This window comes from Platalea leucorodia, assembly GCF_965183815.1.
Source record: "Platalea leucorodia genome assembly, chromosome: 1".
Taxonomy (NCBI): Eukaryota; Metazoa; Chordata; class Aves; order Pelecaniformes; family Threskiornithidae; genus Platalea; species Platalea leucorodia.
In genome coordinates this window covers 133,191,685-133,205,679 of record NC_138823.1, presented here as the reverse complement: position 1 = coordinate 133,205,679, position 13,995 = coordinate 133,191,685, and the positions used below count along the sequence as shown (strand labels likewise).

At 37.9% G+C, this 13,995-nt stretch overlaps 1 long non-coding RNA gene across 4 annotated transcripts; it reads left to right on the top strand.

The window, feature by feature from the left end:
• Window positions 1-87: 87 nt before the first annotated feature.
• Window positions 88-13,349, top strand: LOC309598844. Of its 4 annotated transcripts, XR_014230145.1 has the most exons (7): window positions 88-379; window positions 5,658-5,693; window positions 6,715-6,870; window positions 8,621-8,803; window positions 10,592-11,332; window positions 11,766-11,861; window positions 13,085-13,349. It is a non-coding gene; the product is annotated as an uncharacterized lncRNA (long non-coding RNA). The 4 variants fall into 4 exon arrangements; XR_014230146.1 differs by having other exon boundaries at window positions 11,766-13,349; XR_014230147.1 differs by having other exon boundaries at window positions 10,592-11,861.
• Window positions 13,350-13,995: the final 646 nt, after the last annotated feature.

The following is a 13,995-nucleotide window of genomic DNA, read 5'->3' as shown; positions in this document are numbered from 1 at the left end:
GGCTCCATCGCGCCGCCGCCGGGCTGCGGGGCGGAGACACCCCCTCGGCGGAGGCGGGGGGCGGCCCTGCCCTGGGAAGGGCGAGGAAATGGCGGCCGCGGGGCTCCTTCCGCTCGTCGCCGCCCGCCGGGCATCGGCGGCCCGGAAGGGCTTGTGGCGCGGCGTCGCGGCAGCCCCGCAAGCCAAGGGTGAGGGGCCGGGGCAGCCCGCTGCCATCGGGGCGTTTGTTCGAGGGTGAGGGGCTCACAGAAGCTGTGGGCCGCCTTCCCCTGCCTGTACGCCCTGTATGTATTTATTTATGTGTTTGTTTGTTTCCCGGAGCTGTCAAGGTATGCGTACGCTCTGCAGGCCGCCTCTGGAGGCTAGGAAGTGCCTTTTGGTAAGTGAAAGGTAGAGATGGAGCGATAAGAAAAACATTTCTGGGTGAAATTGGAAATGCCTCTCTGATACCAGATCCTGTGATGTGTTCGGTCTGTGGAAACACAGGGTTCCTGGAGTGAAAGCTTGACTAGCAACGTGGGGAGAGGTATTCTGGTTTTAGACCTAAGATCTAAAACATGCTAGTATAGCGCTTAGGCGTTGTTGTCCTTACAAAGTCAGAGCCCGGATGAGTACTGAGGCACTTTCCTTTCTGACTAATAAATGAGTGGCCTCTGCAAAAACCCCTTGCAGTGCCCTAACCACCAAGCTGTTGTCTGTTTGACACCACTGCTTGGGACATCTTGATGTGTGATGTCTGTACCATTGACTCAGCCGGTTATGTCATGTTTGTGCTACGTTTTCATTCTTTCTCAGGTAGTCTGCTGCCTTTTGCTGTAATGCTAGATCCAGGTCTTCAGGTTCCTAGTACTGCTGATGTGGCGCAGTATTATTTAACATTGGCAGTCTATATCACATCTGCTAACTATATCAAACTCTTGTCGTAGTTTGGAGAGAATTTAATTGCATATGGAAACTCTGAAAAAAGTCCTTAGAAATCACTCCTTGTGACAGTGCAGAAATCTACTGAGTTTTGTTCGTAATCATAATTTACTGACCGGACATGGTTAAACCTCGGCATGTTACGTATTGGTTTGCCTAAGGCAATTACTTGAACTTCTGTAGCCGTTTTGTCGCATTAAAAATAACAAAAGGTCAGTGCTTTTAGATCCAAAAAGAATCCAAGGCTATAATAAATACCACTTATACAAATACCTCATTTCGTCTTCCAGTGTGTGGATGCCTGCTCTGCCATTCCAAGGTGGTCAAAATATGAGCTTATAGCTCGCTCCTTGCTTTCCAGGTATGGACAGGTAGCAAACTGGAAGCCACATGAGGGATTCTGGCAGCCCACAGCTTGTTTTTGCCGGAGTCTACCAATAATCAAAATGTGGGGGATGAAAGAGTATTTTGGTGATGGGGTGGCACAAACGTGCTGTCATGTTACAGAACGCCCAAACAGCCTTTACCACTCCATATGCACTGTGCTGTCATAGGCGTTAAATGTGTTGATGGGATACATCAGTATTTCTAGTGATGTGACTGGCACATATCTAGTGATAAGTAAAGCTGAGGCTTAGAGTTCACGAGTGGCTTCTTTATAAACTGAATAGCTTATCCCTAAAGAAAGGTAAGGCACCAGTCCTGTAGTTCATCAGCAGATGAACATTGGTATGAAGCTTGGACTGTGAGCCTACGCCTTCCCCAAAAGGATATGTCTTCATGGCAAATGGCATATGACTCAATCATATGTTATATTTTATTTATACATTCTCAGCCATTACAGGCAACAAAATGTGCTCCAAATAATGCCACGTAATAATGGAAGCACATGTTGTGTCAGTTGACTTTGTAAGAGTTAGTTTTTGCTCGGTCAAGTTTTCGAACAATCTGTTTCAGCTTATCACACTCTTTCTGAAGCAGGTAAGCTGCTGGGATAGGTAGAAAAATACTAGCTAGATATCTTCATTTCACTTTGAAAAATAAAGTATTCCCAGCATCATCTTGCAGGTAGGGCTTTTTTTCAGTTCATTGTTTAGCAATGAAGATGATGTTACTTCAAAATAGTACCTCCAGATTAGTGAAACACTTTCAATAACAAATCCAGAATTTATGGAATGTACTAATGAAGACTTTTCTGTGGCAGTCTTAGGCAACTAATAATACAAATAATTCATCCATGAAAGACAGAGCTGCCTCTCAAGTGCTGTTTGTCTGTTGCTTTTTTTCTGGTTGGTATTAAAGCTGAGTTTGTACTTACCAATGTGGTCACGTATTCCTACTTTGTCATATCTGGCCTGGTACTTGTACATCAGTGGATTGCTGTATTTCTGCTCCTGAAATTGAGTACTATATAACTATTGTTAAATTATTTTAGGGCTAGTCTTCGCTTTGAGCTGAGAATTCTAACTTGAAATTGAGGTAACAAGTCTTTCTATCCATAGGTTTGCATTAGCTTTCAATTTTTTCGGTATATCACAGTTGTCAAACTTTTCAAACTAGTACTCATGAATAGAATTGTACAAACATTCAAAATGACAAATTTACTATTTGCACTATTGAACAAGCGTAGTGCAGGAGGCATGTTCATTTGTCAGTAGTGGCTTGTCATACTCAAAAGAGAAAACACCCAAACCAATGAACCTTCTTTTCTGACCCTTGCAAAGGAAGAGAAGTGGTTGCTGCAGGAACCTGTTTTTCAGCAGTTTGTATTAAATTGATTTTCCTTTGTAGATGAGACCAAACCAGATCTGTTTCCACAATGTAGTTACTGTTACAGCTTGTTCTTTCTAAACATATAAAACCAACTGTTCATTACAGCACACAGCTTGTTAATAATTTCTTACAAAATACTACAATGAAATGTGACCCACTGTATTGGAATTAAATTCAAAAGGCATTTTCCTTAAACTTCTTGTAATTTTAGCGTAAGAGGGATTCAGAAGGTCAAATGTACTAAACAACTGATTGAAATGGTTAAACAGCTCTGTCTCCTTTGAGTATAAATTGGTTTAACAGTATCGCTTGTGATACAGTATGCTCTTACTGTGGATGTTCTTGAGAAAGCGTGTTCACAAAAGTGTGCCACGTGTACCAGCTGCTTATCTTCTTCACACATCAAGTCAAGGAATAATTTTCAGAGCACGGAAACTTTCCTTGATGACTCTCATTTCTCATATCTGCTAATGCTAATATTTGACTAAAAGCTTGTAGGTTATTTCCTTTGTTTAACCATAGAAGCCAGGAAATGAATAGCAGGAAGATTAGTATTTCTATGCCCCAGTTCTCTTGCAAACAAAATCAGTGCTGTGGCCTAGAAGAGCATAAGTGCATGTGTGTTGTATGCAGATAAAACAAAGTTGATTCTGTATAGATAATGGCCTAAATTTATATAGTGTTACAGACTGAAGCTGAGAAAGGATATCTGTAAGCCAAGAAGAGTGACTGGAGAACAGCACTTCTTCCATCAGAACACACATCCATAGTCTGATACTGTCCAAAGTATCATATTTGCAGTGATAAAAAAATGAACACCACAACCAACAAACCCCCCCACAACTAAACAAACAAACCAACCCCAAACAACACAAAAAAAACAGTGCATGCCAACAGTACAGGTTTGTACCGACTGACCTGTACTGACAGTACAGGTTTGTACTGACTTTCCTGTGCCTTTATTTGGCTCCTGTTGCACCTAGGATGTTAGATGGTCTAAGAGCTCAGCAGTCCTTTGGTAAGCTGGTGACTCAGCCAAAGGGTAAAAGAGAGCATCAGTCATCTTCCCTGCAAGTTCAAGCTGGTGGGACAGCACTGTTCAAATAAATGGAATATTGAAAATTGGCCCCTGAAAACAAAGATGCCTATGATTGGGCATGAAACAATGAGCTGTTTTGAAGGGAGAGGAAGTAATACCCAAAGAAACGGGTACCGTAAGAAATTGAGGGAGGCAGCTTTGCCTGGAGAAGACAGAAGTAGGATGTTGTGGGTACTAGTTCATGTTTAAAATTTATTGTGGTAACACTTCCATGAAGGGTATTGGTTTTACTTGAACTATTTTTTTTTCCTTATGGCTGATAAGACAAAAACACTTGGAATGGTGTATCCATTAAATAAGAAAAACAAGAGCCCCAATTGCTGGGGTGACAAAAGAAAATCCGTAATACTGTATTTGTTGAAATTTTTTTGCTGCAAAAAGCCTCTCTGAACTTGTTTTGCCTTGTAGTTCATGTGATAAGCAACAACAATATAATCGGAAATAAAATTGCAGATGTTTTATCTGGGACAACAAGAATGTGAATCCCTGCTGTTTTGTTAACTTGATTAGCAGTAATTCTGCAAGTGCTGTGTTTTCATAGCAAATAAATACCACTAACACTCATTGTAAACCAGCCAAATGTTTCAATTTTTATGGGTGAGGGAGAGACTTGAGATTCTTATAGACATGACTGAATCACTTAAGGGTCAGTGTCCGGTTCAGGGAAATAACGTCGCTTGGTCTGATGGCTTTAGCTTGTCTTCGCTGTTTGGTGCAAAGGGTACATTTCAGGTCAAAGAATTCCGAACCTCTAAAGCGCTATCTCAACACACCACAAAGTAACGCCACGTAACAGTGCACGCAACTCAGAAGGCTGAAGAAGGAGACAAAGTGAAGTGACATATTAAAGTCTTGTGAAAAATCACTGTAAACTCTACATAGGAAATCCCTGCAGACCTCCATTATGCATTTACCACTCTCACTTTTGAGATTTCTCCTTCAGTTTACTGTCAAGAAACTGCATTAAGTTCATCTCCTTGGGAACAAAGTTTGAGTTTGACTCTGTTTAGAAGGAACTTATATTTTGAAGGTACTACGGTAGATATTTCATACTTGAAGATACACTGTAAACCAGTATAAACAATACAAGAACATAAGCAAGAGGTACGTAACAGATTTCCCTTACAGGCTGAATCTTTATGATGTCAGTAAAAAAAACCCAGTAATATATTATAACTAGACATCCTATTTCACTTTATGATGATGATTACATTTTTTATTTTAATCGTGCCCTGGTAATGATGGTCCTTTTCTTCCATTCCATTTTAGTATTCCCATTCTTTTAGTCTAATAAATCCCAGCTACTCTGCGGTACTACTGGCATGGGAAATGTTCCTTGTCAGTTTGTAGAGACCACATTTCACAGAGAGACAAATAGAAATGGAAAGCACTGCAGTCAAAATAAAAAATACTAAGGCTGTCCGATTATGCCATTTGGGAAATGTCAGAATTCTAAAATGTCTCTTTCCTGACTGTTGTTAAGACCTAGATTACTTGGGGGTGAATGTGTTTGAGTTTTTGCATTTAGTATATTTTCAGAACAAACTTGGAATACAGAGCAGTAATGCATATAAAATTTTCTGTCCACATTAGAATCTCTTTTGTATGAATTTCTGAGTGATGCTTGTTGGCTGTACTCTGGTGACTGTCTGATACGGGATATTTCCAAGAAAAGTGGTATTGTCAGATGCCTATCTAGAAAATTAGTAAAATGATCAGAGTGGTGAGGAAAAAAAAGCAAAGTGTAGTAGTTTTGTATACTCAATACAATAACTATACAATTTATTTAAAAATAAAACAAAACTGAGTGGTAATATGGAGTTGAGTGCAAACACAGTAATAATGTCATTATTTTTCATTACAGCTCCTGAGGCCAGTGAAGGAGAAACAGCAGTCTGAGGTGAGACAACATTCAACAAAACCTCAGCAAATGCTTTGAGACGTCTTTGGGAAGAACTGCTGTTGTGCTTGAAAATTGAATATTACCTGCTGCACAATTTTACTCGTTTGAAACTTGACTTTCCCATTCTCCCCATCTTCTTTTAATAGTGAAATCGAAGTGTTATATTTAAAGATACTGCTACTTTTTACCATAGGTAGTTGCTCTAAAAACACAACAGTTCTTAAATGAATGTTTTTGTGATTACAGTACTTGGCCGAGGATGAAAACAATAATCTGATTCCTTGAATACTTTCAGTGATACGCAAACATCTGATGGATTAAAGGATTTTCTGAGGCCAAAACTAATATCCATACTTACGCATTCTTTGTTTTTAAATTAAGCTTTTTTTTTTTTTAGCATCTGAGTAGTGCAGGTTTTGGTAGCTCTAGGAGGATTTTCCTCTAAAGATATTTGACTGTAAACCCTTTATTTGTCAGCGGATCTCAACTAGATTTTTGTTGCTGAAGGATATGTTGTTATAACAGCACACAGCTACAAAGATTTTAAAGGACTTAAAAGATGCTTGTTTTAGGCAAATTTTTACTATGATTGAAACAAGATGAGGAAAACAGTGAGTACATTCTGATCGCTGAAACAATCGTTGCTCTCAGTACACTTGTTTTTATACCAATTCTGACCTTAGTACATTGTATTAAGGTGAGGCAGCCATGGAACCGAGAATGTAAGTCTTTCTTTGCAATCAGGTGACAGCATTGCACATGAAAATGAAATATTTCTCTTTGATACAGAACACAGAATTGGAGCATTTGAAAAATAAGAATTGTAATTATAGCCATATTCTGCTTCCTCTTCAGCGAGCATTTGTTGTAATAGTCTTTCTTAGCATCCATCTACAAAAAATACACATGCTGCTGAAACAACTTTTTCTGACAATGAAATATTTGAAAATCGTAACCGACTGATGCACAGCATTCGCTTCACTGATTTACAATAATGATTTTGGATGTACTCTTTCAGATTTTACAAGATAAATGTATACAACAGCAACAAGCTACTAATTATCTCCTGGTTATAAGCAAAGAAAAAACAAGTAGTAAAGCAAAAAGAAAGACCTCTGAGTTGAAATGTGCCAGGTGGATGTGGAACAGGTCCGTGTGGATTTTCTGCTAGAATGTGAGTTTGTTCTGGTTTTTATCTTGAGTCACTGATTAAAAAACAAAATACAGTTTCAGTTACTGTGTATATCCCAAAATATCCTTTTCCTTTGGTGCCTCCAAAACAGGAAGGATGTTTGTTAAAATTAAGAATTTTTTTTTAAGTTTAAATTAAATTAAATTTGAATTTAGTATAGCTTTAATTTAGATAGACTTTAAAGCATAACTTGAATTCTTACATCACAGATAGTCTAGGTTTTAGTTTTGTCATTATAATAGTTTTTAATGACTCGTAATGCAAATTACAGAGTTCAGAGCATAATAGGAAAGGTAAAAATATGTATATTTTCAGATCTTGAATAAGCTTACCCAGTCAACGAAGTAAATTTGTCAAGTATATGTATAAACTGAATCTCTCTCAGTATATCTAAATGTTGAAAAAATTAGTTAGATAAACTGACTGTAGGCGTTAATTTACCTTGATTGTTCACTGTGGGTGAATTCACTTCAGAAACTTAAGGACAAACCTTTTGTCATACTCCTAGTTCAGCGTGGCCTAACCATGACCAGCAAGGTGAGGAGGAGTTCACACCTCCTCTTGCCAAGCTGCATCAGAATGCGTTGCACGAGCTTCCCACTAAAGGTGACATCCCAGAAAGAACTCTCTTTCAGAACCTGAAGTTGAACCAGTATTAACAAAAGTATCAGCATTTATGTCTGTCTGTATTTTTCTCGTTTCAGTAGTTCAGATTTCACTGAAAATTCTTTTGAGACCTTCAGCACAGGGAAGATTGGAATCAGTAATTTAGTATTATAATAAGGAGTAATTAAGGCCTCTCATAGATACCAGAAGGTGATCAAGGAAAACTCTTTTCTTCCTTTGCAAGTCTTGTGTGGTGCTATCAGGATTAAATGAAGTGCAACTCATCGTTTATGAAGTTTTTACTGTTCTATTAAAATAGAACTTAATCTCTTAAAATGCTGTCCCTTTTGCCTTTCATACATAATTTCTGTCCAGACTTTGTCTATTTTAGCATAATCATATGCCATATTTAGCCCAGACAAACATTTTTAGATTTTATGAATTTTAAACTATTGTCAAGTAGACAGGCAAGTGTGTCTTCTCTGTATATTGACAGCCTAAGTCACATATCTGTAAGTTCATCTTAGACTCTTTCCACTAACGCATCGAACACAATGACCTTTCAGGAAAATATCTATCCGTGTTTCAGTGTGGCAATGCTGCTGCTTTTTGGTTAGGATTATTACAGAGCTCAAACAGTAATCTCCTAGAAGTGCAGCATGGCAGTCATTTTAGATACTGGTTTTTTGGACTCCAGTGTAAGAGGGTGATTTGTAACAGTACGTACTGGAGTGATTAATGAGATTTCTGTAGGTTTTTGCATAGCTTCCTACCTAAAGTAAAAAAAAAAATCCAAGCAGTAAGGACAGATTAGTAGTGTGCCTTTCACTGCTTCCTGTAAAATGTTGTATGGACTCCTGAAGTTTTTATTTTGAGTGATAGCCATTTCAGCAAGAATTTTAGCAGATGCAGAGGCCGTTCAAGGAACTTCTGAAAGTTCCTTATGTTCTGCTTTATAAAGTCTGTTAGGCGCACTTGGCACAGGCTATGAATCTGACCCTGATTTTCAAGCATTTGAAAGGTCCAAGTAAAATGACATTTCTGTAATACTTTTATTTTTTCCCTTTTTTTCAAGTTTCTATTAAGTACACATCTGAAGAAACCACATTTTACTCCTTTGTTTTAGGTTTAGGTAGCAGTCACAAGAGAATAGATGCTGTTAAGTGTAACGAAGCATGAAGAAGACAAGATAAACGAACCAGAGGCTTTTCAGCTTGATCATATCCTCCAATGCATAATGGTACAGATACTGAGTTCCAGACACAAATGTCACCTTGGGGTTGAAATCATGCTAGATGAATCTGTGTGAGTAAGTATAACTTAAGATAGCTCCCCCCCCCCAACTACCTTCCTACTTTAACTATAGAAAGGAAGATACGTCCTCCTTAGTTAAGAGATGAGTTAATTGTGCGTGGGATTTGTGATGGGAAGTTCTCTCTAAAATAAAAACAGTAATAAAAGTTGTTCTTCTTTCCTTTCACACATTAGGGGGAAAGACTGCTTCTAGTGACAGAGTACTAGACTAGACTGATACTGATCTCTTTGAGGACTCTAGTACTTGACTGGTACATATAGCACTATATATTAGAATCGTTAATTGTATCATAGCAAAATATTTTTCTGTAGTTTTTCTATTAAATGTCTTTAAAACCATGTGCAGAATGTTACTTCCCATGCTGTACATTAGTACCAGCAATTCTGAAATGAATGATATGCTGGTGGGCTTTTGAAAACATGAAGAACAAGAATCTGCCAGGGAGCCTAGATGGGACTTCAAAAAAGAAATTTACAAATTATTTAACTACTATTAAAAAGTTTGAAAAAAATGCTGACTAAAGGTCTCAATAAATTGTATCAGCTTCTATTAATTTAGTTCCTCCACTTCATTACAAAAAGACACTATTGATCCAAAATTTATTAGCAGTGTTTCGTTAAAGCCAGTGGAGGGCAGACTTGAATTGGAAACTATTATTGCTACTTCAGTTACTTGAACTGAAAATACCAGATAGTCCCTCGAGCTCAAAGCTGATGACAATCTCATCACTTCTCTACTATTCTAATTACACTTGTGCTGGATAAAAGCTTCTTTACAATTGCTGTTTGACAAAATGAGTGTTTTGCTATGTCACAGTAAGAATAGCGAATGTTTAAATAAAGATGCTAATATGAAAGTGGATAAGTCAGTGTATTAGCAGCTGTGTGTGATTCACAGGGGAGAATCCACACTACTTAATAATTAACCATGTATATCTTAAAATGGTTTCTAAAAGCTAGTGAATATCATTATCCGCATTTTATGGATGAAGAAGCTGAGTAATAGAGTGGTAGCCTTGCAAGTTACCCATCTAGGTGACCTATCAACATCCAGATTTCTGACATCTAGTCCAGTGCTCAAGCATATCTTTTGCACAAATAAACTCTGACATGTCTAAGTCTTGCAGACATTGTGGAAATGATGGCTAGCAGCCCAAACTGCTGAAGCTGAGGAGCTTACACTAATGTAATAGGCAGGTAACCTGACAGGCAGGTTGTAGCTCTTGAGAAGAATATTCTCCTCGAGACGACGGGTGGCAATCAGATCAGATCAGATGGCCAAAGATCTGCATTAAAAATACTATTTTGTTATTAAAGTTAGGTTGTACTCTTTCCAAGGCATGAAAAGTGTGTGTAGACCTTTAAAGCCATTCCAATCTCAGTGCTAAGAAATGTATGGTTAAAACGTCAATTTGCATACAGGTGAAGGATTAAGATGCTAATAGACTCTTCCTCCCTTCCCTTCATCTTTAATTATGAGGGTTTCAAATTATGAGAGATAAAACAGGTTTCCTATTAACTCAGCAAGCCCACCCTATTTACTGTACCTGTGGTCAGTTAACATTCGTGGGATTACTGTGACTTACCATTAAATGCCCTCCTTCATTGACACTAAGTTGAATAGGTAAACATAATCACTAATTTTCTTTGATTAAATAAATCTATTTCATTTTCTTTATGTGCTTAGGAGGTCATTACCCATTGTAACAGCTTTTTAAATTATAAAAATACACTGAATTTTTTATCTATAAACCTTAGTGTAAACTGTTTTTTCTGTTTCTAGAGAAGACTGGAGGCATGCTGTTACAAAGCTCGCCATTCCTGAGACTTGTATAAGATACACCACAGAACATTTGGTGCTGCATATTGCAAACTCCATTTGTAGAATGAATGAGCACATTGCACAATGCATTTTTTCCTTTTTTTCTTACTGCTAATTTGCAGTGGACATTTGTTGATGGTGGGAATTAATCATTGGTTTATATGACTCCAATGAAAAGGACCGCATTGAAAATTATAAATTAGAATGTGAATGAGTGGGCACTTATAGTTTGGACTCAAATACTGTATAACCTATTACTGTGTTACTCATTTTTGGTGTATTTCCAGACAAATCATGTTGAAATAGGAGCCAGAAATATCTGGCAGTGATTTAAAGTAAATTAAAACAACGTGGCAATTATTCCAAAACTTGTTACTGTACATTTAAGCAATGAATTTCAGGTTAACCTTCAAAGAAGTCCAGAGAGAGATGTGCAGGGAGGGCTTTCAGACAGCCTTTACAACAGCCTGTTACTGACTTTTCAACTCTATATTCAAGATTTTCTAAGTACTGTGAGAAGATTTGTAAGAACAGATTACAAAAGAGTCCACTTTGAGTTCCTTTAAGATTCTTGATGATACTTTATAATTTTACACCTCACAAAGAGCTGACATCTCCAAATAGCCACCACTTTCCATAACTCACAGAGGCCTGAAAATGCAATTATCAAAGGGAAAAGATTAATTTTCTCTTCTGCAGAAGGTAAGCTCTCCTCTTCTCAAAATAACCACTAATTGAAGGCATTTATTTACAGACTAATTTTATAGTAAACCACTGTATCCCTTAGCTCAAGAAGAAGCAAGAAAGATAACGATTCAATTAACTAAAACTGCTGCTTTGAGAAATGTGGTTCCCAGTCTCAAACTTCTTTAATTCATGCCTAATTATACATTGCTACCTATAGATTAAAAAAAAAAAAATATCATACTCCCAGGGCAAATGCTGTGATTTTGGGAAGGATACATACAATATACCATATTTTGAGTCTAAAATTGAACCTTAATTCCAGTGTAGCACCAGTGCCTTCCAGAATTTTTTAGACTTGCTGTATTTCAGTGTGAGGAGGCTTTAGCTCTCTTGTTTAATCCCCTCTCTCAGTCTCTCGCAACAGTGCTAACCTGTTCTTCATTCTCAGTGCACAGGTACAACATACTGGAAGAGCTAGCACATTCTCCAGCAAGAGAGCAAAGGTGGGGGTTCATGGGAAGGGCAACATCCATCTGCCCCCCAGGTAAATCTAAGCCTATCTTCCCAGCTTTCAGGTGTTGTTTTTTACCTTTTGCTCCATGGTAGGAAACAAAACTTTCCATGGTAAAAATCCCTTTATATTAAAACCATAGATAAATCCACTCTGCACTCTTGAAGTTTTTTGACAGATAACTTGTAAGCTGTAAACATAAAAATCATGTACAAATAGAAAAAGTGTTGGTAAAGCAATTATATAAAAGAAGGTGTATGTGAAAATTAATGTTCAAAATGTCCTGAATATGGTGAAAAATGAGAGTTCCACTGCACCAGTTACATCTGTTCAATACATGGAGTTAAAGGAGAGATTTACTTTGTTATTGTTACCTGTGTAACTGATTACGACTTTCAGTTAAAACCACTATTAAGGGGAAATAAGCCTGAGCTTTTGGGGGCATGGCAAGTTTTTCCTGCTGGAAGCTTCACAGGTTTACAGCTCTACCTCCATCATGATCTTTTCTTCCACTCATCCTAGATGGTGTATATTCTCTTTTGTTTGTACCCAACTTTCCCTTTTATTTGTAATATATATGTGAAATGTTAAAAAAAAAATTATTTAAGAGCAGTTGAGATACTGCTACCTCAGAAGCACATCACTGTTACGTACAGTTGTGTTTGTTCTGCTGGGCAGGCCCAGCTCAGTTACAGAGGGAGTTGCAGATAATGCAGAATGTCTTAGAGCAGTAGCTGTTGCCATAGGCAGATTGGCCAAAAGCCTGTTGCTATATTTCTTTACATGGAAGCAAATGGATAGATAAATCCTGTCTGAATAAAGAACATGACATTGTTGTGTGCTTGTGATGAAAAATAAAATAGTATTTTATTGGCAAAGTATACTTAGTTTTGGATAAAAAAAAAAGAAAGAAATCTGAATATGGCATGTATAAAGCTTGTACAATTGTATATGATCAAAATCAGTTACTCTGGTAATGTACTTTCAGAGATGGGAGTTTTAATGGCAGTGAAAATATACTTCTCCGGAAATGAAAGCCTGCTGCTGTCAAGTTGCCAGGACCCTTAAATGTGTGCTCAAGGGTCCTTCTCCCTTTTAGTAAATTACACGTGTTTATACTTCCCGTCACAAGTAGCAGAAAAACACCAACGATTGCTTCCATGTTTAGAATTTTGTGGAGTCTATGACCTGAGAGCAGACTCCACTTAAATTACCTGAAACTACTGATCGCTAATCTCATTCTTGACATACTTCAGCCTCCAACAGCCTGCTGCAACTTCTGTTACACCGCCTGGGAATCTATGTCTAGTACTTTCTTTTTCTCCCCAGTTGGCTCCAAGCCGGAAATACATGCATTTGCACAAATGCTCCTTAACCTTGTGCACACCGATTTTGTTTTTTTTCATTTTTCTTCTTTCTGCCTCTCTGGTTGTTGTACGCTTTTATAGTAAATTTAGTACTTGCGGAGTTTTCTGCATCATAAACCAGTGGTTACGATGCATTTTCTAAACTACTGTTTGTTTCATTTTAAGTGCACTGAATAAAATTATTTCTCTGTTGTCATTTTATGGGCATCTTACTGTAACATAGGAGTCCTCAACATTAATGCATCTAACCAGCTTTCTGATAAGGTCATATTCTTCCTACTCAACAGGGCATAAGGCCCAGCTGGCAGAGGAAGGCTTTGGCATTTGTAGAGTAACCAGTGCTTTTGAAGGCTGAAAAAACATTGAGGCACGAGCATTTCTCACCAGCTACCTGGCAAGTTGCAGCGTCCCTGACATCAAGAAACGGCTTTATAACTCATTGGGAAGGTTGTGCTTGCCGCAGGAATGATATTGATATCCAAATTAGCTTGTCTTAAGTTAATTCTGAAGAACCTGCAGCTCTCACACGTGCTTGGGTATACGTGTGTATAAACACTTATGCATGTGTTGTATGTATGTAAATGTACATATACAGTACAGAACTGTAGGTTTGTCAGGATTAGTTTTAAATGAGCCAGCTGGGATATCAATACCAACACCATTACTGAGCATAGATGCTTATACATGTGTGTATCTATGTATATACACATACAGCAAACCTCAGCTGCAGCTTGGAGGTACTCAACGTTTCAGCTACCTAGAACCACGTATGCAAATATTTGGCATTAGAAAATGAAGAA